This window comes from Halichoerus grypus, chromosome 14, assembly GCF_964656455.1.
Source record: "Halichoerus grypus chromosome 14, mHalGry1.hap1.1, whole genome shotgun sequence".
Lineage (NCBI taxonomy): Eukaryota > Metazoa > Chordata > Mammalia > Carnivora > Phocidae > Halichoerus > Halichoerus grypus.
In genome coordinates, this window is record NC_135725.1 from 50,727,036 (window position 1) to 50,753,573 (window position 26,538).

At 35.7% G+C, this 26,538-nt stretch overlaps 1 long non-coding RNA gene and 1 pseudogene across 1 annotated transcript in view; both read right to left on the reverse strand.

Annotated features, from left to right (window-relative positions):
• Nucleotides 1–26,538, reverse strand: part of LOC144380060 (uncharacterized) — a 394,589-nt gene that overhangs the window by 103,951 nt on the left and 264,100 nt on the right. The gene's annotated exons all lie outside the window — the stretch shown is intronic.
• On the reverse strand, nt 16,174–16,878 carry LOC118555000 (translation machinery-associated protein 7B pseudogene; annotated as a pseudogene).

Sequence of the window (26,538 nt, forward strand, 5' to 3'; positions counted from 1 at the left end):
ATTTTTGACTTTTAAATTTGGAACTATGGAAAAACTTAATTGAGAACAACCAAACTATTATGAAAGATTTTTATAATGATCTATCAAACTATAATTTATATACATTTATAACTAATTGCAATATATTTCATGCAAATCAATTCCTATTCATTTGCCAACCCCACCATATTAAGGATTAGTTGAATACTGGCAAATGTGGCAAAATGCTAATTCTAAGTGTTACCTACTTAGCGTCATATAAATCAGTCATCTTTTTCTGTTTGTAGTAATAATCCTTGAAACATACTGAATCTAGAAGGTTTTCAAATTCAGTTGGAATGCACTTTGAATCACTTTCAAATATGAGACTCATTTTGCCTTAAAAACTCTGAGTGTTCTGATCCTGCTACATGTAATCTTATTCTGTCTATGAGCCCTAAATTATTAATTTATTCATTCAATATATTTGAGCACCTATTATGTGTCAGTCCATCTCCTAGGGACCAAGGATACAAAGTTAAATAGATATTGTGAACATTTTCTTTGAAATATTTAATCTATGGTGAGAGACAAAGAGACTGTGTGTGCGTGTGTGTGTGTGTGTGTGTGTGTGTGTGCCCATGCGCGTGCGCAAATACTATGGGAAACAAAGGAAGGAGTGGCTGTACTTGAAAACTGGGGAAATGACAAAAGGTGAAGTAAAATGTATGGGGAGAGGAGTAAAGAATGGGTTCAAACTTAAACAACCATCAACTTAATATACACTTCTATGCACAGAACATGTTATATACAAACCAAATGGTAAACAGACATCAAAACCAGTAATAGATATGCAAACAATAAAGAGGAAGGAATCCAAGTATACTGCTGAAGAAAGCCAACTAATCATGAGAGAAGAGAGTAATAAAAGAACAGAGAAGAACTACAAAAACAACCATAAACAAATAAAATGGCAATAAGTGCATACCTATCAATAATTACTTTGCATATAAATAGGCTAAACTCTCCAATTAAAAGACACAGGGTGACAGAATGTATAAAAAACAAGACCCTTCTGTATGCTGCCTACGTGAGGATCATTTCAGACCTAAAGACACATGCAGATTAAAAGTGAGGGGATGGAAAAGCATTTATCATGAAAATGGATGTCAAAAGAAAGCTGAAGTAGCAATCCTTATATTGGACAAAATAGACTTTAAAAGAAAGACTATAACAAGAGACAAAGAAGGACACTATATAATCATAAAGGGAACAATCCAACAAGAAGACACAACTGTAAATATTTATGTATCCACCATAGGAGCACCCAAATACATAAAGGAGTTAATAACAAACATAAAGGAAAACATTAGTACTAATATAATAAAGTAGGGGACTTTAACACCCCACTTACATCAATGGACAGATCATCCAAACAGAAAATCAGCAATGAAACTGTGAACTTGAATGACACATTGGACCAGGTCAATCTAACAGATATATTCTGAATATCCCATCCTAAAATAGCAGAATACACATTCTTGCCAACTGAACATGAAATATTCTCCAGAAAATATCATGTAGTAGGCCACAAAACAAATCTGAACAAATTCAAAAAGATCAATGTCATAACATACATTTTTTCTGACCACAGCACTATGCAACCACAAGAAAAAAACCTGGAAAGAGAACAAATACATGGAGGTTAAATAACAGTCCTCTAAACAATGAATAGGTCAACCAAGAAATCAAAGAAGAAATAAAAAAATATAGGGAGACAAAAAAAAAAAAACCCAAACCACAAACAAACACAATGGCTCAAGAATTAAGTTTACAGCAATATAGGTGTACCTCAATAGTTTAAAAACAATCTCAAATAAATAACCTAACCTTACACCCAAAGGAGCTAGAAAAAGAACACAAAACCCAAAACGAGTGGAAGGAAGGAAATAATAAAGACTATAGTAGAAGTAAATGAAAGAGAAACTAAAAAAACTTATAGACCAGATCAATGAGACCAGGAGCTAGGTCTTTGAAAAGACCAATAAAATTGATAAATCTTTAGCCAAACTCATCAAGAAAAAGAGAGAGGGGGAGGACCCAAATAAAATCACAAATGAAAGAGGAGAATAACAGACACCACAGAAGTACAAAGGATTATAAGAGAATTTTATGAAAATTATATGCCAATAAATTGGACAACCTAGAAGAAATGGACACATTTCTAGCAACATACAACTGCCCAAAACTGAATCAGGAAGAAATAGAAAATTTGAACAGACTGATTACCAGCAATAAAATTGAATCAGTAATCAAAAAACTCCTAACAAACGAAAGTCCAGAAGCAGATGGCTTCACAGGTAATACTATCAAACATTTAGAGTTAGTAACTATTCTTCTCAAAATATTCCCAAAAAGAGAGAGAGAGAGAGAGAAGAGGAAGGAAAGCCTCCAAACTCATTCTACGAAGCCTGCATTACCCTGATACCAAAACCAGATAAAGACACTACACAAAGAGAGAGAGAGAGAACTACAAGCCAATATCTCTGATGAACATAGGTGCAAAAATCCTCAACAAAATATTAGCAAAGGGAATAAAACAATATATTTTAAAAAATCATTTACCACAATTAAGTGGGATTTATTCCCTAGATGCAAGGGTGGTTCAGTATTCTCAAATCAATCAACATGATACATCACAACAGGAGAAAGGATAAAAACCATATGATCCTTTCATAGATGCAATAGATGCAAAAAAAAAGCATTTGACAAAGCACAACATCCAGTCATGATAAAATCCCTCAATAAAATATCTTTACATACAGCATAATAAAGGCCATATATGAAAACAACAATAAGATAGATACCACCTCAGACCTGTCAGAATGGCTAAATCAAAAACACAAGATACAGCAAGCATTGGAGAGGATGTGGAGAAACCGGAACACTCTTGCACTGTTGGTGGGAATGCAAACTGGTGCAGCCACTCTGGAAAACAGGATGGAAGTTCCTCAAAAGGTTAAAAATAGAACTACCCTATGATCCAGTAATCACACTACCAGTATTTATCCAAAGAATACAAAAACACTAATCTAAAGGGATATATGCACCCCTAAGTTTATTACAGCATTATTTACTGTAGCCTAATTATAGAAGTAGCCCAAGTATCCATCGATAGATGAATGGATATATGTGTATATATCACATAGATATATATATATATCGGAATATTATGCAGCCATAAAAAAGAATGAAAGCTTGCCATTTGCAACAATATGGATGGAGCTAGAGAGTATAATGCTAAGGGAAATAAGTCAGTCAGATAAAGACCAATACCGTATCATGTCACTCATGTGGAATTTAAGAAACAAAACAAACAAGCAAAGGAAAAATAAAGAGACAAACCAAAAAACAGACTCTTAGAAAACAAATAGATGGTTATCAGGGAGGAAATGGGTGGGGGAATGGATGAAATAGTAGTATAGGGGATTAAGAGTACACTTAGGTTGACAAGCACTGATTAATGTGTAGAATTATTGAATCCCTATATTGTACAACTGAAACTAATTTAATACTGTGTACTGACTATACTGGGATTAAAACAAAAACAAATAATAAAGCAAGGAAATAGAACAACAACAAAAATGTTATAACTATTCCAGCAGCAACACTCTATTCAAAATCCTTAATTTGTTCATATTTCACTGTCTGGTTCTTATATAGCATTAACTTGAATGGAAGAAATGAGGGAAAAATCAATGTTTTGGGTAAAATCTTTTTTTTAAATTAACATATAATGTATTATTTGTTTCAGGGGTACAGGTCTGTGATTCATCAGTCTTACACAATTCACAGCGCTCACCATAGCACATACCCTCCCCAATGTCTATCACCCAGCGACCCCATCCCTCCCACCCCCCACCACTCCAGCACGCCTCAGTTTGTTTCCTGAGATTAAGAGTCTCTTATGGTTTGTCTCCCTCTCTGGTTTCGTCTTGTTTCATTTTTCCCTCCTTTCCCCTATTATATAGGTAATATCTTTTAAAGTTGAAAAATTAGTACAAAAACTTCAAAATTTTATATATATCATATATATTATACAAATTAATATATAAGATACATATATAAGATATATACAGATAGATATTATAGACTAAATCTGACAAAATATCACTTTTTTAAATGTGCATAATACCATTTGTTTTGTATACTGGTACATAGCTGAAGATCTTTTATTTAAAAATAAAATACAGGGTTACTAAGTGAGGCAGGCCAATGGCTTTTGTTTTCTTTTAAAGTCCATATTGTACATAATACTATTTTGTGAGGTAAATTTGGACCATTATACTTACTGAGTTATTGTGATATTTCAGCAATATACTCCATTTAATTCATTCTTTATTTGTACTTTTTTTTTTAAATTCTCACAGACACAATTCTGTATCATTGGTTCCTTTTATAATGATGTTCAACTGATTTATCCAAGCTCATCTTTAAGTATTTTGAGAAGATACTCTTAAAGACGGATGAATGTAGTTTTCAGCTTATTCACATACCAGTTCAATATTTTTGTATCTAGTAAGTACTCATTAAAATCTGAAGTCACTATATAAAAGTATTAAACCAAAATTAATTTGCACATGACTCCATCCTCTACTTACACAAAATGCAGGATTTAATGGGACCAGGTAATATACAGCTGAATTGTACTCAAATCGTTTCTACATTAGCACAAGTAGCCCTTTATAAGTTAAGAATTCAATTCCCAGGGGCGCCTGGATGGCTCAGTCGTTAAGGGTCTGCCTTCGGCTCAGGTCATGATCCCAGGGTTCTGGGATCAAGCCCCGCATCGGGCTCCCCGCTCAGCGGAAAGCCTGCTTCTCTCTCTCCCACTCCCCCTGCCTGTGTTCCCTCTCTCACTGTGTCTCTCTCTGTCAAAAAAATAAAATCTTAAAAAAAAAAAAAAAAAAAAGAATTCAATTCCCCAAGCTCCCTGGTATATGACTTTTTAACATTTGCTATTAATTTTAATGAAAATGATTGAAAGTAATATTCACTAAATGTTTTGGAAATTTTCCAACCTATGTTAATACTTAATTGAAATGTGCCTAAAGCACTTAACATATATTAGCCTTACACTGATGGTTTGGTTGTGCATAGGACTAAGAAAAATTGTAAATAACAGCAATGCCTTTGGGCAGGGAGACTGGAAATTACAAACCTAAGGTTAATGAAAATGACCTTTCTGCACAAATGTTACTGTCAGAGGTAAAAAGAATGAGTTATGTCCTAGTTATGAAAAATAAACAAAAAATAAAGCATGCTCTCATATCTCATTCTTATTTTGCAATGTCTTGACCTTTTACTTCTCTTATTATGTAGGATATACTTCAGTAGCAAATTTTGTTCTTACTTGTAGTATTCCATTTTTATCTAATTTCTTTGGTTTTAAGTTCATAATATTTATTTTGGTGGTAATGTGATGGAAACTGTCCTTTTAGGTATGTGTATAAGGCCATCTGTGAGTTTTTTCCTACAAAAACCCATAAAAATGAGATGGGATGACTCTATTTTTAATGACAGAAAATTAAAAGAAACAGAGGGACATGTAAATGTAGAAAATTCTCTTGGATCCATTCAACAGACATTCAGTTTACTATTGTGCTTCATGGGTAGAATATTGTGCTATGACACGACTAATTAAAACAACACAAGAGAAAAAGTTAAAAAAAAAATAGTGCCTGCCCATAATCTTATAGTTAAATTGGGTAAATATGGCATATGCACAAAAGCCATTAGAGAATCAGTGAAAATATTAAAAAATAGCAAAATCTAAGTATTTTAAATTAGAGACACACTTTGTTCCTGACTTTTCCTTTATGCTTACGGAAAAAAAAATGTCTTAACCACTCTCTTTATCAAAAATAGTATTATGGAAATAAAAGCACAAGAATTCTGTAAGGCTTTATTACTTAATTATCACAAGGAGTTTTCTACCCAAAGATTAAAAGTCACCATACTCTACTGTTATGATCATAGACACGAACTGCTTACTAATTCCAATGGAAGCATTAGGAATTTTTTTCTCTGAAAGATACTAAACACACATTTAATTAGAAATGTTTGGGTTCACTTGAGAAATCAGAGCTCTTGTTAGCAAATCTTTTGTGCAAAGAAAAACTGTGGTTACAACAGAATATAAAATCATGTACAAGGCACTTGAGAAAGTATGTACAAAGATACATGAAATTAACAAGAAGTACATATGCTCTGGATTCCTCTTTTCTGAAGTAACCATAAATGACATGGACAAAGGAATACAAATAAATGAAAAGATATTTACAGTCAATAATTTTATCAGTCAGTGGAGTCTAAGGGTAGGAGTGGCAATATTTGTACATAGCGTATACCTACTTCCAGTTCTACCACATTCATTCACTCACAAAACATGTCTTGATCCTCCTACAACATTACACATTTAAGGCTGACCACCCTTAAATCCTTCCTCCTCTCAGGGTTCTGTTTCTGAGAACACTGTTCTAGTTTGTCTGCTACTACTCTGATTCCATTCTCTCTCTTTCTTGCTTGTCTCGGGTTCCTTTCAGTTCATCATGGTAGACCATCCCTAACTTCTCTGGATCCTTGTGTCATTCCTGATCATTCTATCTACTACCCATTATGTCCTATCATAAAGCTTCAATATCAACTCTCCTCAGATGGCTCTGATTTCCATACTGCCAGCTCAGGGTCCTCTCTCTAACTCTCAATCTGAATATTTCCCTCCCTTCTTCCCTGGGCCCCTTGACATCTCTACCTGGACTTAACACATCTTTGGCAAGCTTCTCCCAAACCCTCTCCCTGCAAGAGTTCTGTACTCCCCACTGTGTCTTCTCATGCCTAAATATCTCCCTCCTCCATCCTGTCACTCCTCCTTAGAGGCTCAGGTTTGATGCCTCTTTTTTAAATGCCCAATTCTACCTCCCAAGGAGAAGTAAAGCATCTATTCCCTCAAATTCCCACAAAACAAGACTGCATTATGGCTGCTTGTCTTCTACTAAAATTTCCTTTTCATTTTTAAATTTCTATTCATGGCACCCATCCCCTGGTCTTTCAAGGTTAAAAACTTTGAAACAACTTGATTTCTTTCTCTTTCTTATCCTCACATTTAATTAGTAATGAAAAACTAACTTCTCCCCAGCAAAATCTCCTAGTTTGATACCTTATTTTAGAATTTCTGATCCACCTTCTCAAGCAGAAGCTGTTGCTTCTTTCCTCTAAACTCCAGCCAGCAAAATAGTTGTTGCTATTTGTGTTCAAATATTTTATCCTCGACTATTATTATACCGGAGACAACAATGGCACCTTCTTCATTTGAGTATCTACCACAGCAACACCACATGGTAAAGGATAAATTCCTTTATTTACTAAGATTCTTCTTCTTTTTTTATCAGTACCTACACCAGTGCACCCAATATACCAACTTCTTAACAAGAGGTATCCCACATCTTTAGTATTCTGGTCAGTTTTGCCCCACTTTTATTTTATGGCCTTTATTATGATATTTTTATTTTCATAATCACCATCATACTATCACCATCATCATCATCTTCATCATCATTATCACTATCGAACTCATCATTCATTGTTCCTAGAATACTTGACATTTGTTCATAGGTTTCCATGTTCAAAGAATTTTCATACACTTATTTGTTACACAGGACAGCATAACTTACTAATTTTCCAGAGGATAAAGAATAACCTGAAGTACTGGGAAATATAAAATAATAAAAGTGTTCCCTGACTTTAAGAAGTTTACCTTTTATAACAATTAAGCAATAAATAATATATGTGAGTTTTCAGCTAGGGTTTGGTTACCTGTGTCTTAAATTTGAGTAATTCTTTACCCATACACCTTGAGGTACCTAAGATTTTTTTCCTTCCAAAATTTTCTTCTTAACAAGTGACTGAAGCTGAAGGTATGCTAATGCAGGTGTAGTAACATGAGGAAAGTGCACAAATCTCCCTATAACCATTTAATTTTTTTTTACTCTCAAATATCCCCACTGAGCCTGTGTTAGTAAAAGATTTCTCACCTAATAATATTATATTTCCAGAACACCAGGGCTTTCTGAGATGCACAGGAATTAAAAGAAAAGAAATTCCAATTCTCAAGAGAAAAGCCCATGACTATGTAGAAATATTATGTACTAAGTAGGCCAATGCTATTCAACAAATTATTAATAAGATTTAAGAAATTATGTTACTTATTTCTCTAGGTTTGATGGATGTATCCTAGAGTTGTCATCCTGAAGATGTATCCCATTGTCCTATAAGGATTGGGGACCTCTAATTTTCCTTTCTCCTCTGCGATATTTATATTCAAAGCCTCAAACCTTTTTTTTACCCTTTATTTCATCACAATAAATGTCAACAACCAATTTTTCATCCTATGCAACCATAAGGTCTAGGCGGAAAGCAACACAATGCAACCTGAAAAATTAACCTGGATTTACCACCCTAGTGACTGAAAAGGAGAAGAGAGAAAGAAAATACAACACAAAATTAAAAAAAAAAAAAAATGGAAGAAGGTTTCTTGCATAACTGCTGTGAACAAGATACTAGCTTAGATAATGAAACATGTTATCTATTTTATTCACTGTAATTTAGAGAGATAGGTGTTATTATTTTCTATTTATACCCAAGGAAATGAAAATCAAAGATCTTAAAAAGGTGGAGCTGAGATTCAATCCAAGTTTAGTTTTTAATCCTCAAAGTCCTCAGTAACCAAAGCAAAACAAAATCAAAGCTAACTGAAAAAAATTTAAAGACCCATTCATGTAGTTAATGCACAAAGATATCCTGGATAGTTTTAACCTCTTTGCAAAGTTTGGGCTGGTTAAACATGTAAAATGGGAAGTTTAATTTGATGACCAAAACAGAGATATGAAGCTATTTCTCAGTAAAAAGACATTCATTGAGTACATAAAATTTATATAGTAACAGATGCTTGCGGCTCAGTAGTTAGCCATGAGATTTGGCTTAAAAGAGGATGCCTAAAATCTCATGATATAGGATGAATTGAGAAAGGCAAATGTCAGTTTAGTATTGGATCAGAAATCATAGCAAATATAGCCTTGGGGAGGATGCAGACCACTGATGCTCCAAAGTTTCTTTTTGTGCTTAAGAATTAAAAGAATCTTTTACTATGATTACTCTTGTTCCAAATTTATGCCCAGTGTATAAAATAAAGACTCCTTCACCAATCGTAATTCACTGACCTATGCCTTTAAGCATTCAGGTCTCATCAAAACCATTCCCCAAGCCAATGAGTTAGCAAAAGCATACCCTGAGACCTTGAAATAAACAACAGGGTGGGAAATATTTTAGAAACGCATGCTACAAACTATCTTGGCTCAGCATCAGTGAAAATGGTAATTTTTATGACAACATAAATATAATGTTAATTATTCGATGATATTCAGCCTAAATTCTATTTGTACCATGTCAGTGAATTGTAAATCCAGTTTGAAAGACCAAAAAAAATGGCTTTTGTTTATACATGAAACAGTGACCATCATGTTTGCTGACTAAATCAAATCATTTCAAGCTGTAAGGTCAGGAGGTCCTGACAGAGTTGGAATCAGATACCCTTCAGTTAAAAATTCATATGCTCAAATCAAATACCTAATACTTTATTTTTTGACCCTGAAAAGCTAAATAAATAAGGTCAGAAGAATTTAAAGAAAACATAGTAATGGTGAACTATGCTGCCATTTTTAATATGTTTTACACAGAAGCTAAGTCATTAGGTTCTGAAATTTTATTCACTTATAATTTATCTCAGAACCTAATAATTAATATTCATAAGTATCCCTTACTGTCCTTTCTTTCTAAAATTAATACAATTCTAAAACGGGAACTCTTAATGTTTGGTTAAGAGCTTAAATCTATGTTATTTTAACTTATGCAAAATCAACTGGAGAACTAGGGATAATTATCCAAACAAATCAGCCAAAAATAAAGTTTTGCAGCATTTGTATGTAATGCATAATGAAAAAGATGTTTTATACCTCAATTTTACAAATGATACTTTCAGTTCTTTACTTGAGTGGTCCAAAAACTAGGCATGGTACTTGGACTTAAGGAGTACTTAAAGTAGGCAAAATAATGGCATCCCAAAGATGTGCATGTTTTAATCTCTGCAACCTGTAAATATATTATATGGCAGGCGGTGGTTAAGCTGGCTAGTAAAATGACCTTAGAGTAAGGAGACTCTGAATAACAGATAAGGAGATTTTTCTGGCCCAATATAATGAGAAGCGTTCTTATAAGTGAAAAAGAAAAACGGTAGAGCCAATATCAGAGTGACAGAGCCTGAGAAAGACTGCACCGGCCACCAGGTCCTTGCTGGCTTTAAAGCTGGAAAGGCACCTTGAATCAAGGACTTGCACTGCTTCTCAACAGTGGAAAAGTCAAGAAAACAGATTCTCTACCAGAGCCTCCAGAAGAAACATACCCCACCTCCCCCCTTGATGTTAGCCCCTATGAGGTTTCATATTGCTAACATCCAGAACTCTATTAAGATAACAAATGGGTATTATTTTAAGCCAGCAAGTCTTTGGAAATTTGTTATATCAATAATGAAAAATTAATACAGATATTCTCACAAATATATTACTAGTAGCTCCTGGATGGATTATTGATAGCAACATGCCTAATACCTAATACAGTGCCTGCTACATTGCTAAAGTAATTACATTTGACTGACAACCAGATTCAATTTCCATAATAGGTAAGTAATCAGATAAATACAATATTAAGTTCACACTATAATCCCTGATACAAGCCACATGTATAAATCTGTTTTTTGAAGGAGTTTGGAAGACTAGAAATAAGACTTTATCCTCGATTTTGCATTTGTTTTTTTTGGTAGAAACAGCAAAATTCACATGCAAATAAAAGAAAAATACAGTGTTATACCATGTACAATGACATGTATATAACAATGCTGAAGCAATGCTACCAAAATACCACCAAAGTACTCAAAGTCAGAACTAATTTTATGGGGAAATAAACCAGGACATTATTTCAGAAAACATCTCAGAACTATAAAAGCAGAAATGGAATTCAGAATCTCCATTTTTAGCAGAGGTCAGCTAAAAACTGGAGATAATTAATAATACCAACAAAAATTAACCTCAACATCTGTCTTGTTATCTCTATCTATATTATAATAAAAATAATATTTTATGACTGTAATTGTAAGGCAAATCCCTCCTTCTCAAAAAGATAAATGGTTTCTTACATTAGCCAATACTATTATAAAAATAATAAGTTGATAAAAGAAAATTCATATTTATTTGTTTGTGATCATAGATACCTCTATTTTGCTATCCCTAAATCTTTATTTTTAAAGACTTATTTATTTGAGAGAGAGAGAGAGCGTTCAGGGGAGGGAGGGCAGAGGGAGAGGGAGAGAGAATCTTAAGCAGACTCCCTGCTGAGCATGGAGTCCAATGTGGGGCTCCATCTCACGACCCTGAGATCATGACCTGAGCTGAAATCAAGAGTCAGTCGCTTAACTGACTGAGCCCCCCCAGGCGCCCCATCCCCAAAAACTTTTTTTTTAAGATTTTATTTATTTGAGAGAGAGAGAGTGAGAGCAGAAGAGAGAGAGCGCAAACGGGGAGTGGCAAGGAGAGAGAGAAGTAGACACCCCGCTGAGCAGGGAGCCCCATGCAGGACTCTGATCCCAGGAACTCGGGATCATGACCCGAGCCAAAGACAGAGGCTTAACTGACTGAGCCACCCAGGCACCCCTTAATCTTCTTAATGAAAGAAAATAATGCATTGGAGGAAAGAATAAAAAATTCATTAAGTCCAGGTAGTCTACTCCTGTCCAATAGCAATGGCCAGATTTCACACAGGGGACCACTTCCTGGTATTCTTTTTTACAACTAACAAAGCACAATTGAAAGTAATGTATTATACATGGGAGAAAGGAAAGAAGGGACAAATATAATAGTTATAATGGAAAGAGATTTGATTAGGAAGACCAGAATGCATCTTAGGTGTTCTGTTTGCTTCAGATACCAGAACAAAAATAAGACACCAGAAAAATGGACATATAAACCTCCTACCCTACTATAAGTTATGGAAAAGTGTTGTTTGCTTGTTTGTTCTCTTGATTTACACAAACCTGGTTCAAATTATTTTGAGACTGGCTAGGGAGTCAAATTGTGTTTTTTCTCTGGAGTCCCTTAGGACAAATGGGTCAAATACAGTACTTGCTAGAATTTCCCAAATAAATAAGAAAACTTTGCCTTCATCTATTCTAGTTCTCTTCAATACCCACAAAATGTCATTATTTCTGGGGAAAGGTCAAACTACCTTAAGAGAATCCAAATCCATTATAAGTTAAATTGATGAAATTGAGGGCGTCTCGGACATACTCTGAAGTCTTGGCAAATATAAACAAGGGATACTTTTATATATGATAAAAGTATATTTTTAAAAGGGAAAACGATAGGGGCGCCTGGGTGGTTCAGTTGTTAAGCGTCTGCCTTCTGCTCGGGTCATGATCCCAGCGTCCTGGGATCGAGCCCCGCATCGGGCTCCCTGCTCGGCGGGGAGCCTGCTTCTCCCTCTCCCACTCCCCCTGCTTGTGTTCCCTCTCTCGCCGTCTCTCTCTAATAAATAAATAAAATCTTTAAAAAAATTTTTAAAAAGGGAAAATGATAAATCCAAACCTCAAAATAACAATTATCCTTGACCATGTGTCAGGACAATGGGACAGCAAAGGAGCACCTCCTGATGAAGCAGTGCTTGTTATATTTCAGTTCTTACACTGAGTGATGACTTCATAGGTTCAGTTTTACTACTACGGCTCGTATCTTTCATATATGTATTAACCTGCTGCTATGCATCAAATTCGAGGAAATAAGATGCAAATTACATCTACCTACAATAAATTTGCATTTTAATAATGAAAAATGAAAAGTCCAATGAGAGAGGGATGAGGAAATTAAAAATTAAATATCTGAGAACCACCCCCTCCATGAAGAAATTCCTCATATGCTGCTTTCCAAAACTGTTCCTGCCACTCTGCTGCTGTTGCACACAGACTCCCCACTGAGCGGGGAGCCGGACGCGGGGCTCGAACCCAGGACGCTGGGATCACAACCTGAGCCGAAAGCAGACGCTTAACCGACTGAGCCACCCAAGCGCCCCAGGACATGCTATACATTTATTATAGAAAAACCTTTTCAGAAATCCCTCAACACTAAAAGAGAGTAAAGTTACAAAGGGACTGTTCCAAAACAGATCGAAATTACACATCTAAAAATTGTACTTAATTATCAACTGATAAAAGATAAATTCATAACACCAATTAAATAGAAGAGTATGAACTATTGCTAAAAGATAAAATTAAGGTTTTTGTGTCTTTAAAGTAGTATCTCTTTTTAAAAGATTTTATTTGAGAGAGAGAGTGCGCGAGCAAGCATGAGCAGGGGGAGGGGCAGAGGGACAAGCAGACTCCCCACTGAGCGTGGGGCTTGACAGGGGGCTCAAGAAGGGGCTGGATCCCAGGACCCTGAGCCCAAGTCAGATGCTTAACCGACTGAGCCCCCCAGGTGCCCCTTTAAGGTAGTATTTCTTTTTCTTTTTTTTTTTTTTTTTAAAGATTTTATTTATTTATTTGACAGAGAGAGACACAGCGAGAGAGGGAACACAAGCAGGGGGAGTGGGAGAGGCAGAAGCAGGCTTCCCGCAGAGCAGAGAGCCCGACGCGGGGCTCGATCCCAGGGCCCTGGGATCATGACCTGAGCCGAAGGCAGACGCTTAACGACTGAGCCACCCTTCTAAACTCTCCCCATACCACTGATCTTTAAAGATTCATCAATGTCCTCAAGATAAAAACTCTAGTGCTAGCTTAAATTCCAACAGCTAAAGAATGACCACTCTAGCACATAAGTTATAATTCAGCCTGAAATTGTCACATAAAAATGGGATTACCTTAAAAACAAATTGCAACAATATATGATAATCACAATTCAAGTGCCTATCTTCATGTTTGTCCTCTGATATCAGATTTTCTGTAGTTCTGCGGAAACAAAATAGATGCATTAATCTGGCCTACTCCAGGTGTGATATGTTTTTACATCTTTTATGTGTGTGAACAGGAATACAGTCTATGTTCAGTTTCTATATAAACATTATTTCAGGGAAACATAAATGTTAGCCTCTTTTATTTTAAACCTCAGCCTGCTGTTGCATGGATAATCTCTGAGCTATCCTCCAGAACTGTTCAAAATCCTGAGGACTCAAAAAATAAAGAAAATGTGAGTACAGTGATAGTTTGGTGTATAATCTAGCCTACACAACCCACTCATAAACCCCATGGTATACAAAGTGACACACAATTATCAAACATCTGGGTTGTAGATAATCTCCCCATCATTTAGAATTGCAGAGACAGCAGCACGTTTACTTGGAAGGAAAATGTAGAATACAATCTTGAAACCAGGTTCAGACAGCTCCTCTTTATTAGAGTCAACTGCTTTATTCCTTTGGTAATAAGAAAAATTCCCTCCTTTCATCTCAGCTGATGACCTTGCTTTACACTTTGTTGAGAAAATTTAAGAAAAAGAAAGGAATACCTTTGGAGTTCCTTCAATAAACCTGCCACCCACCTCTATCTCTTCAGTTACGACCTGCTTTCTTTCCTATGACAAGGAATGAGGTGTCCCTAGTTTCTAAGCCCAGTCCTGTGGAGGATGTAGGTCCTTTATTCATCTCCTCCAGGACCATCAATCTTTGCTTCTCTATTGTATCATTCCCATCATGAAAAAAACAAAGTCAAAACACCACACAAAAACCTTTATCTTAATCCTGTATCCACTCAGTCATCATTTCCTTTTGTTGTTGTTGCTGCTCCTTAAGTAGAAAAGTCTTGAAAAAGTTGTTAATAATCGTGCCTCCGGGACCCACACTGTCACCTCCCTGTCGGTCTCTTAATCTGCACTACTGAGACCGCTCTTGTCAGTGTCAACCAGGGCCCCAGAGGTGACACACCTCATGGCTGCCTCTTTTCTTATTCACCGTATCTGTGACATCTGGCACCCCTGAGAATCCCCCCATTCCTGACACAGGCTCTTGGCATCAATGATCCAAGGGATCATGCTCCTGGTTTTTGTTCTATCCCACAAGCTGCTTCTTCTAAGTTTTCTTTTCTGGTTTCCGCATCTCTAGGGAAACCCAAATATTCCAGAGTCTGGGGCCCCTTGTTTTTTCTATTTATATTTATTCCCAGAAGATTTCTTCCACTCTCTATACCTTGATGTGCAAAGTTACATATCTATCCCGGATCTGTTCCCTGAGCTTCATACTCCTATGTGCCACTATTTACAATGCACATTCATTTCTATGTCCAAAAAGGCCTTATCTTAATTTCTCTCTTGGCTCCCAGAGCAGTCAGACTGCTGTTTTAGAATATAGAATGATTTTCTGTATTTCTAGGGCTCAAAATCAGTGGCTTGACATTACATTTAGAGTAAAATCTAATAAACTTCTTTTCAGAATTTACGAGAAGTTCTGGCCTTCACCTAGCTCTCCTACATCATTTCTACCACATTCTTCTTACTTCCCTCTGCTCACTTCAATTTTACATCTCTTTCAGACTTGACTAAAACCAATATATAACTTTTTTTTTTTTTTAAAGATTTTATTTATTTATTTGACAGAGAGTCACAGAGAGAGAGGGAACACAAGCAGGGGAAGTGGGAGAGGGAGAAGCAGGCTTCCCGCGGAGCAGGGAGCCCGATGCGGGGCTCGATCCCAGGACCCTGGGATCATGACCTGAGCTGAAGGCAGACGCCCAACGACTGAGCCACCCAGGCGCCCCACCAATATATAACTTTTAAAACTTCTCATACATGAAACATTTCAACAGACTTTCAGGGTGGTTTTCTTTTAACTGCTAAAATACTGTTCTCCATTTGTACTGCTTAAACCTTTAATGGACTTCAAGTTATGTTTTTTTTTTTTTTTTTATGAATGGTTATTTCTTTAACAAAAGTTTATTCTTAAATGTACAAGATCTAGGACAACACTCCATTCTAGCTGTAGGTGGCAACAGATGTTGTGACAGGGAATCCAGATGTTTAAACAGGAATGGAATTAAGGATCATCATTTCCTTGAACACAAGGAACAGCTTACTTTTGGCCGGATTTCTTAATCCCACCTGTGGCCCGGAGGCCCTTCCCCGCGCATGGCCTTCGCTTTCAGCTCCTTGAGTTTCTTTTGCTCCTCTTCCTGTTTCTGCTTGAATGCCTTTTCTCGTCCATCTGCTTGGCCTGCTGCTTCAGAGGCATCCTCCTGCCACCTTCATGGGTGGATGTGGCACCTGCCGCCCCTTCCCCAGAACCTGCCACCAGAAGCTGGTGGTTATGTTTTTGGTTTGCTTTGGTTTGGTTATGTTTTGATCAAATCAATCCTTATATTTATTGGTCACTCATAGTATTGTTGAAGATTTTCACCACTGATTTTTCAAATACTCTATGGAATTTGATGAAGAGGTCTCTTGCTGGTATGCATGTCACCATTATTTCAGAACAAAGAGGCAAATGTGCAACTAAGGCCATATAAGCAGGGTCATCAGAGATAACTAGATGCAGCAGAAATATACTGTTAAGGTGTTCTGATTTTCCTCACCTCCCAGGGTTTTTCTGCTTCTCCCTGTCCCATGCCCTGCCATCCTACAGAAAGATTTATAAGCTACCTTACAAGAAGTTCAGTTTCTAAGAATGAATGATTCCAAATTTTGACTTTACTCTACCATAAGGCCAAGAAGATGTTGGTATGTCTTCTTTTACTTCTTGCAAGAAAGTTTGAGCTAACTGATTAATTACTGTAAACATTTTTATCTCGGAATGATACCTGTTCTTCCTCTATCTTCTTTTGTTTCTTATTTGACTTTATTTGTTAACTATTGAGCTTAAATATATTTTGTGGTGAGCTTTGGCAAAATCTTTTTGCAAGCAACTGTAATATATAAATTTTTGATATATAAAATATACTGCAGGACAGTGTTGAGCTGTTTACCAGCAGCTCTTTTAAAATGGAGCTCATGGATTTAGTAAATGAGAAGTTGAGTACAAACCTAAGCTAGGGTTTATAAAATCACTATTAATCTAAGGCTCCTGTAATAGAAAATGGTATTCTAAAGGGGATAAAAATAATCCCACTGTAGTCTGTGCTTACTAGACAGTACTGTTCAATAGAAGTATAAGGTAAGCCACATGTGTGTTTTTAAACTTTTTTTAGCCACATTAAGTAAAAGAAATCGATAAAATCAATTTTATTAAGAGATTTTATTTAACCCAATTTATCAAAAGGTGTTATGATTTCAATATGCAATATAAAAATTACTAACATGCTATTTTCTTTTTTTCTAAGTATTTTAAAGCCAGCGTCTGTTTTACACTTACAGCACATCTCAATTCAGACTACTCAAATACTCAACAGCCACCGCTGGCTAGGGGCTACCATACTGGCCAGTGTATTAGACTATATCTGTAAGAGACTATCAATTTAAGATGCACATACATTTAAGAGGCTATTACGGGAACCAAAATCCCAATCACCATTATGTGGAATACATATGAAGTTTAAATAACATAAACAGAGGACAGATACATTTATTTCCTCTGAACTCTGTTTCAGTGATTCCATAATGTAGCATTTTAAATATTTCTATTCAAATAAACATGATTTTGTACTTTACCTCCTGCTGTGGCAACTTTAAAATGCTGCAAGTAAAAAGCTGCTAAAAATTACAAATTGCCACCTAAGTTTCCCTGCCTACATGATGATAATTAGTCCTATTTTTGAAGGACCACAAATTATTGCCAAACAATTAGATGCATCTTTAGGAAAACTCATCTCTTTTCTTTCAAAATACCTTTTTGGAAGAAAAGAAAAATAACCTGTTTCCATTCAGTTCAGAAATCTTCACTTTTTTTTTTTTAAAAGTCAAAAATAATTATTTATTACTTATAATATTCTAGGTATTTATTGGGGATATAAGATGAATAAGATACTATTCTTGCCTTAGAGAACTTACAATCAAGCCAAACACCTGAGCTTACTTTATGTAATGTCACCCTTCAAAAATATATATTCAGTTACTTCACTGAAATCTTCTAAGAGCAAGGACTTTTTTGAAACTACTTAATTGAGGTATGATGGACATAGAGAAACCTGCACATATTTAATGTATACAACTTGATAAGTTTGGAGATAAGTATACACCCGTGAAACCATCACCAAGCTATGTCATACACATATTCCTCACCTCCAGAAGTTTTTTTTACTGACCTTTTTAGTTTTTTGTGATAGAAACACTTAGCATAAGATCTGCACTTCTGGCAAAGTTTTAAGTAAGCAATACAGTACTGTTAACAATAGGCACTATGCTGTATAGCAGATCTCTAGGACTTACTCATCTTATGTAACTGAGACTTTGTACTGTTTGACTCAAATCTCCCTATTTCCCTCCCCCTCAGCCCTTGGCAACCAGCATTCTACTCCCTGCTGCTATGAGTTTGACTCTTTTTAGATTCTGCATCTAATTAGTATCATGTAGTATTTGTCCTTCTGTATCTGGCAACTTAGTATAATGTTCTCCAGGTTCATCCATGTTGTCACAAATGGCAGGATTTCCTTCTTTTTAAAGACTGAATAATATTCTAGTATGAATATGATATATATTGCATTTTCTTTATCCATTCAGGCATCGAGAATATTTAGGTTGCTTCCGTGTCTTAACTATTGGGAATAATGTTGCAATGAATATGGGAGTTCAGATATATCTTTGACATCATGATTTCAATTCTTTTGGATATACATACCCGAAGTGGGATTGCTGAATCATATGGTAGTTCTACTTTTAATTTTTTGAGGAAACTCCATACTGTTTTCCATAGTGCCTACACCAGTTTACAACACTTCCACCATTACAGCACAAGGGTCCCCTGTTCTTTTCCACCAACACTTGTTATATCTATCTATCTATCTGTCTATCTATCTATCATCTATCATCTATCTCTATCATCTATCTATCATCTATCTATTTATCTATCTATGTATCTATCATGATAGCCATCCTAGCAGGTGTGAGGAGGCATCTCATTGTGGTTTTCATTTGCATTTCACTGATGAATAGTAATATTAAGCACCTTTTTATATACATATTGGCCATTTGTATGTCTTCTTTGGAGAAATGTCTATTCAAGTTCTTTGCCCATTTTTCAATCAGATTGTTTTATTTACTTACTGTTTTCTGTTGAGTTTAGGAAGTCCTTATATATTTTAGACATTAGCCCTTTATCAGGTATATGGCTTACAAATATCTTCTCCCATTCCATAGGGTTGCCCTTTCATTTTGCTGGTGGTTTATTTTGATATGCAAAAGCTTTTTAGTTTAACGTAATCTTACTCATGTATTTTTGCTTTTGTTGCCTGCGCTGTTGGGGTCATATCCAAGAAATCAATGCCAACGCCAACGTCAAGAAGATTTTCCCCATATTTTCTTCTAGGAGTTTTAAGGTTTTCAGAACTTATGTTTAAGTCTTTAAGCCCTTTTGAGTTGATTTTTGTATATGGCATAAGGTAAAATCATCCAATTTTATCCTTTCACATGTAACCATCCAGCTTTCCCAGCAACATTTATCAAAGATGCTATTTTTTCTACATTTGTGGAATATTCGCTTTTAAATTATCTCTAAAATTAAATGAGTTGGTGAGAAGTTATACAGCTCAGGAGAATTGAATGGAGGAAGACAGCTTTGTGCACATCAACTACAAAGACTCAGTAACAGTGATTCACGACCACCTGCCCATCCCACTATTCCATTATCTCTCTCGGTATAAACTTTTTTCATCTTGTCCTCCCAATTAATCTGGACCAGAACTTGAAAAGAAATGTTGTAAAAGAAAAAAACAAATTAAGTTGATTTTTTAAAAACATACTTTTCTTCCTTCATTTCTTGTAAGCTTTCCAAGGTAGTGACCGGATTCTATTTGGATGTCAACTAGCACATAGCACATTGCCTGTCACAGGGCAGGCACTCAACATATATTTCACAGGTGAATGTTAGTTTTGTTAATAAAATAATGAATCATTTTTTAAATCTCTCACCTCTTGTGTATGTTCATGGAGACCTGAGCTCCATAATACTAGAGTAAAAACCATTAGGGTGAATTATGTTCTTTCCTTCCCTACTTAAGATAACAAGGGGAACATATCAATGTTCAAAAATTATGTGTCAACTGGCTTTATGCTCTATAAATATCCATGTCACCCAACAGAGCAAATAATTCTCATCATGAAGGACTTACTTTCAAGTGGCACAAAAAATGATAAGAAAAACAGTTCATATAAACATTGCATAATAGAAGCAGTAAGATACAGAAGGCTGGTGGAGTTAGAAGTAATTGAATTCAGGTTTCTTAGGTAACTGTTGAATACACAGAATGAAAGAGCATATCCACAAATTTTATAACATGTAACACTCAGGGTATTATTTTAATCTCCTATGACAAACATTTTGGATTAATTGTTTTGATCATTTTGAGACAGAACCAGTTATGTTAAAGCAATATATAAAGCTTATTCCTTGTATCATTTAAAAATCAATTTTAATAAAAGTTATCTTAAATATTGTTGCCTTTGGCTTCAGCAAATCCTTTTCATTCGTATGGGGTTTTAGATTTTCAATGCACTTTCATGTACACTCATCTCATTTGATTTTGTCAACAATTCTATGAGTTGATGTTACTATGCTGTAAGTAAAGATATCGAGTCCAATTGATTTTTCTGACTACAGGTCTAAGAAAATAATTCCTGAGAGGTTGCCATAAAAATCCAGTCTTCCTTTCTTGTATAAATGTACCTTCATCCCATTCTTTTTGCCTTATCAACATCTCTCTCTGACCAGCATCTTGGAGATATCAATAGATTTCTGTCTCTACACAAAGGACCCAGGGACTTTTTCTCATCAGCTTCTGTTGATCCTGTTGTCAAGCCTGGTAAGCAAACAAGGGCACTGTTTTCTTTAATTTCTTAATAATATCTTATACTTCTTCTCCCAACACTAATCCTGGTTGCAAAGTCTCTACGTTGTCTCTCCCTTCCACGCGACACACACACATTGCCAAGACTCCAAAATTATAAAATTTTTAACTCTGCACCTGCATGATCTATATTAATTCTACTTATTGTAACAGGATTAATTTAAGATACACAACAAATAGAAAATCAGAATTGACTTACCAATAAGACTGCTTAGTGAAATCCAACTTTAGAAATAAAAAAGTTCTCTTGTGCATCTTTCAGTTATTTCTTGCATATACTTCCTCCTCCTGTCCAATGTGATTTCTAGTGTGTTTCTTGATATCCAAATTCACAGAACCACTCTGAGCTCTCAGAATCACTCAACCATTCTTTGCTTCCTCCCTCAATTGACTATATTTTAAATATCTTTCATCAATGTTTGAAATTTTACTTTTAGAAGAGAAAATCAGCTAACTTGATTCAAAAGATGATTTTATTGCTTCATGGAAAAGACCTGACCTCACTCAATCTATTCCTCTCCAACCTAATTCTTTCTCTTTATCATCACCTGCCCTTTTCTCCTTATCTCTTTAAAAAAATTAACCTATTACTTTACCAGACTGTTCTAATCATGCATGCATTTGAGCTCACCCATTCTTGAGAATGTGTTACCTCAATTATATCTTCTTTCATTGGCCTGTTCATCTCACTTTCCATTAGATTTTTCTTGTCTCCCTAAAACATAGTCAAATCCATTCTATACACATGATAAAAATAATAATACCTTCAGCAACTTTTCCAACTCTGTTCTCTTGAAGAAGATATTTATTTAAAAAATATCCACTGCCCAATTCCTGGTAACTCTTCAACAGCTTATAATCTAACAGCTTGTCTCTTACCATTCTTCTCTAAACTTGCTTCTGCAATGTTTTCTCTCTGTATCAGCTATCCATTTATACACAATAAACTACCCCCAAACCTAGTAACCTAAAATAACCAGTAAGTGTTGATCACAAATTTACTTGTCACTGGTTCTGCTGATTTGGGCCTGGTTGAGTTGAGCTGTAAAGAACTTGCTTAAATCTATGTGATCAGCTGACTGGATGTCTTGGAACTGGCTGGTGAAGGATAGTTCACTGGCTGTTAGCTGGAGTTAGAGGAATTCATATGGTAACAGTAGGATTCCAAGAAAGTATAGCAGCATGCATGGTCTTTTGAGTCCTATACACAAGACCACCATTTTGTCATTTCTGTTGTATTCCATTAGCTAAAACAAGTAACAACAAGGTAGAGAAATAAATTCCATGTGTTTGCAGGTGGAATTGCAAAGTTATGTTACAAAGATGAGAGCTACAGGGATGAATGAAAAATTGGACCATTTTTATTTGGACTCTATCACATCTTGCTTAACTTCTTTCTTATATCAAATCAGTCTTCCCTGGGTCTTCAGGATTTACAATTTCCTAGATTTCTCCTTACATTTCTACCCTACTCTTTCAATTTCCTTTGTTGGCCTTGTCAATTCTTTGAATATATGCATTTCTATAAGTTCATTCTTTGGTCTTTTTCTCTTATAACTGTACATGTTTCTCCCATGACTATGTCATCTGAATTAACTGCCTTGTCACAGGCTCTGCTTTCAGAGAAAACAAATTAAGAAACATATTCTTTTCCAACAGTTTTTATTGTGTTAAAGCCTTATTACTTCTTAACCGAACCATGGCTCTAATTTCTTTCCTGCATTCCTACCTCCAGCTTCACCTGTCCTCTGATTATCTGCTGCTTGTGGAATCTCTCTTAAAACTGTATCTGATTATGGGGCGCCTGGGTGGCTCAGTCATTAAGCATCTGCCTTCGGCTCAGGTCATGGTCGCAGGGTCCTGGGATTGAGCCCCACATCAGGCTCCCTGCTCCGCGGGAAGCCTGCTTCTCCCTCTCCCACTCCCCCTGCTTGTGTTCCCTCTCTTGCTATGTCTCTCTGCCAAATAAATAAATAAAATCTTTAAAAAAAAAACTGTATCTGATTATGACATGAGATACTTCATAATTCTAAATCAATCATCTGCTAAAAGAACTTTAATTTTTCTCCAGTGAAAGAGTAAATTTTGTTTGGAATTTAGGACCTTCCACTATTTGACCCTAGTCTATTTTCTTCAAATTTACAATAATCCTATATACCTTCACTTCAGTCATATTACAGTCTCAGTTCCTAGAGCATTCCCTGTACATCCCTAGTCATATCCCTTTCTCAGCTTCCCTTAGTCTTAAATAATTATCCCAGGAGACCCATCTACCTGATCCTCTACTTGTTTTTAAGAATCAGCTCAAATAACACGTCATGTGAATCTTCTTCCTAGTTTGGAATGTTCTTCCTCTTTTACATGATATATCTGCATCTTGATTGGATGTTAATCATTTCAAAAGAAGAAATGATCTCATAGATTGTATTACCAATGGTCAGAGATTTTATGCCAAAGAGTTATTAAAATAATAAATATCTGTTGAATAGTATTGAATCACTTGAGATACAAATTAAAGGAAACCCTATTAAGAGGTAATATATACTTAGTATCTTTCTAATTGTCAAAACCTTATTTGTTCTACCTCAGCCGCAGCAACTTCTTCCGAGAAACATCACCAAAGGCAAGGGAAGCAAGGGCAAAAATGAACTATTGGGACTTCATCAAGATAAAAACCTTTTGCACAGCAAAGGAAACAGTCAACAAAACCAAAAGACAATCGACAGAATGGGAGAAGATATTTGCAAATGACATATCAGATAAAGGGCTAGTATCCAAAATCTATAAAGAACTTATCGAACTCAACACTCAAAGAACAAAGAACCCAATCAAGAAATGGGCAGAAGACATGAAAAGACATTTTTCCAAAGAAGACATCCAAATGGCCAACAGACACATGAAAAAGTGCTCAACATCGCTCGACATCAGGGAAATCCAAATCAAAACCTCAATGAGATACCACCTCACGCCAGTCAGAATGGCTAAAATTAACAAGTCAGGAAATGACAGATGTTGGCGAGGATGCGGAGAAAGGGGAACCCTCCTACACTGTTGGTGGGAATGCAAGCTGGTGCAGCCACTCTGGAAAACAGTATGGAGGTTCCTCAAAAAGTTGAAAATAGAGCTACCCTACGACCCAGCAATTGCACTACTGGGTATTTACCCCAAAGATACAAATGTAGTGATCCGAAGGGGTACATGCACCCCAATGTTAATAGCAGCAATGTCCACAATAGCAAACTATGGGAAGAGCCAAGATGTCCGTCAACAGATGAATGGATAAAGAAGAGGTGGTATATATATACAATGGAATATTATGCAGCCATCAAAAAAAAAAAAAAAACAACACGAAATCTTGCCATTTGCAATGACATGGATGGAACTAGAGGGTATTATGCTAAGTGAAATAAGTCAAACAGAGAAAGGCATGTATCATATGATCTCACTGATATGAGGAATTCTTAATCTCAGGAAACAAACTGAGGGTTGCTGGAGTGGTGGGGGATGGGAGGGCTGGGGTGGCTGGGTGATAGACATTGGGGAGGGTATGTGCTATGGTGAGCACTGTGAATTGTGTAAGACTGTTGAATCACAGACCTGTACCTCTGAAACAAATAATACAATATATGTTAAAAAAAAGAAGAAGAACATAGTAGGAAGGGAAAAATGAAGGTGGGGAAATCAGAGGGAGGGATGAACCATGAGAGACTATAGACTCTGAGAAACAAACTGAGGGTTCTAGAGGGGAGGGGGGTGGGGGGATGGGTTAGCCTGCTGATGGGTATTAAAGAGGGCACGTTCTGCATGGAGCACTGGGTGTTATGCACAAACAATGAATCATGGAACACTACATCAAAAACTAATGATGTAATGTATGATGATTAACATAATAAAATAAAATTTAAAAAAACCTAATTTGCATATGTGCATTTTTAGTTAGTTAAAACAAGAAAACATCAAACTAAATTAACTAAAGATCAAATTTTGAGATGATCTCCTTTGCTCAATGGAATCTTCAAAATGCATTATATATAATAAAAACTAAAGCATGCTGGGGCACCTGGGTGGCTCATTTGGTTAAGAGTCTGACTCTGGATCTCAACTCAGGTCTTGATCTCAGGGTCATAAATTCAGGACCCACAACAAAACAAAACAACAACAAAAAAACCCTAAACCTAAAACATATAATCAATATCAATATTAGTAGTCACTGTTTGTACATTGAATCAATCTGTGTCCCCACAGTAAAGATGGGTAATAGTTTAATAAAATAGTTTAATAAAAGGCCATTTATGAAAGCTTGGATATAGTTTAGGAGACAGAAGTACCCTGAAGCTAGTAATACCTGCCATGGAGAACTTCACCACCCCTTGGCCAGAAGCGGTGAGGGACTAGAGCATTTATCAGAACCTACAGACAGGGCAAACTTATAGGAGCAGTGACCTTTGGTAGAAGGATGTAAGTAGCCCATAGGAAATTCAGAGCTAACACTATTTCCTCCTTCTGATCTCATGCTTGTATTTCCCAACAGCCAAAATCCAACAAGAAGCCAACCTTACCCTGGAACACAAGGATGAAAGGAGGCTAATAATGTGATAGGGAGCAGGGTGGAGAAGGATGGAAAGTGGATCTAGAAGACAAATGTTTGATATCTGGAGCTATGTTTGGACATTTTATTTTTACTTGACTTCCTTTTTATGCTGCTGAATCTCAGCTTCAGAAGAATAACTCATAGAACTTATTTCACTGAAATATATTGGTTTAGTAAAAATGGGGAAGGATTCTTTTTAGCTAAAAGGAGTTCTCAGGTCTAATTATTTTGCATTTTTTGAAAAAACTCAACATCTGCATCAACAATATGGGGGAGAAACATTACAGAAGGAGAGTGGATTCAGAAAAGTTTTTATTACAGCTTTCTGCTTGAGTACATAATCAACTTCACAGTCAGATATTTTCATGTCTTAGAGTTATTAGTAGTACTGATGTGCCTTATTATAAGCACAGAAGTGTTTTTATTCTCAGAAAATGTTGTGAAGCACATACATTCAGGAATATACCCATTAGGATTTTCAGGTTAATTTGGTAGCTTTCTTATACTTGACAGATACAAACCTGCCCTGAGTTCTCCAAATATGTCAAAGGCCAAAAAAAGATATATACACCCCCAAAATTCTGAGAAATTAATCCTCAACCTTAAGAATTAGTTGGGAAGATAACATGAGTCAAAAATCTAAAATAATTTTAATGACTTTTTGTTATGTCCCCAAAGCCAAGGGACATGAAGAAATTATCATTCAGAAATATTTTTTTTTTACTTTGGTTATATTTTAAAGCATAAAATCCAAGTTCATATATAATATCTAATTGAAGTCTTATAACAAGTCTAACTCTGATACATATTTGGATATATTTTATTACTCAATTATTATATTTGAAAAAAATTG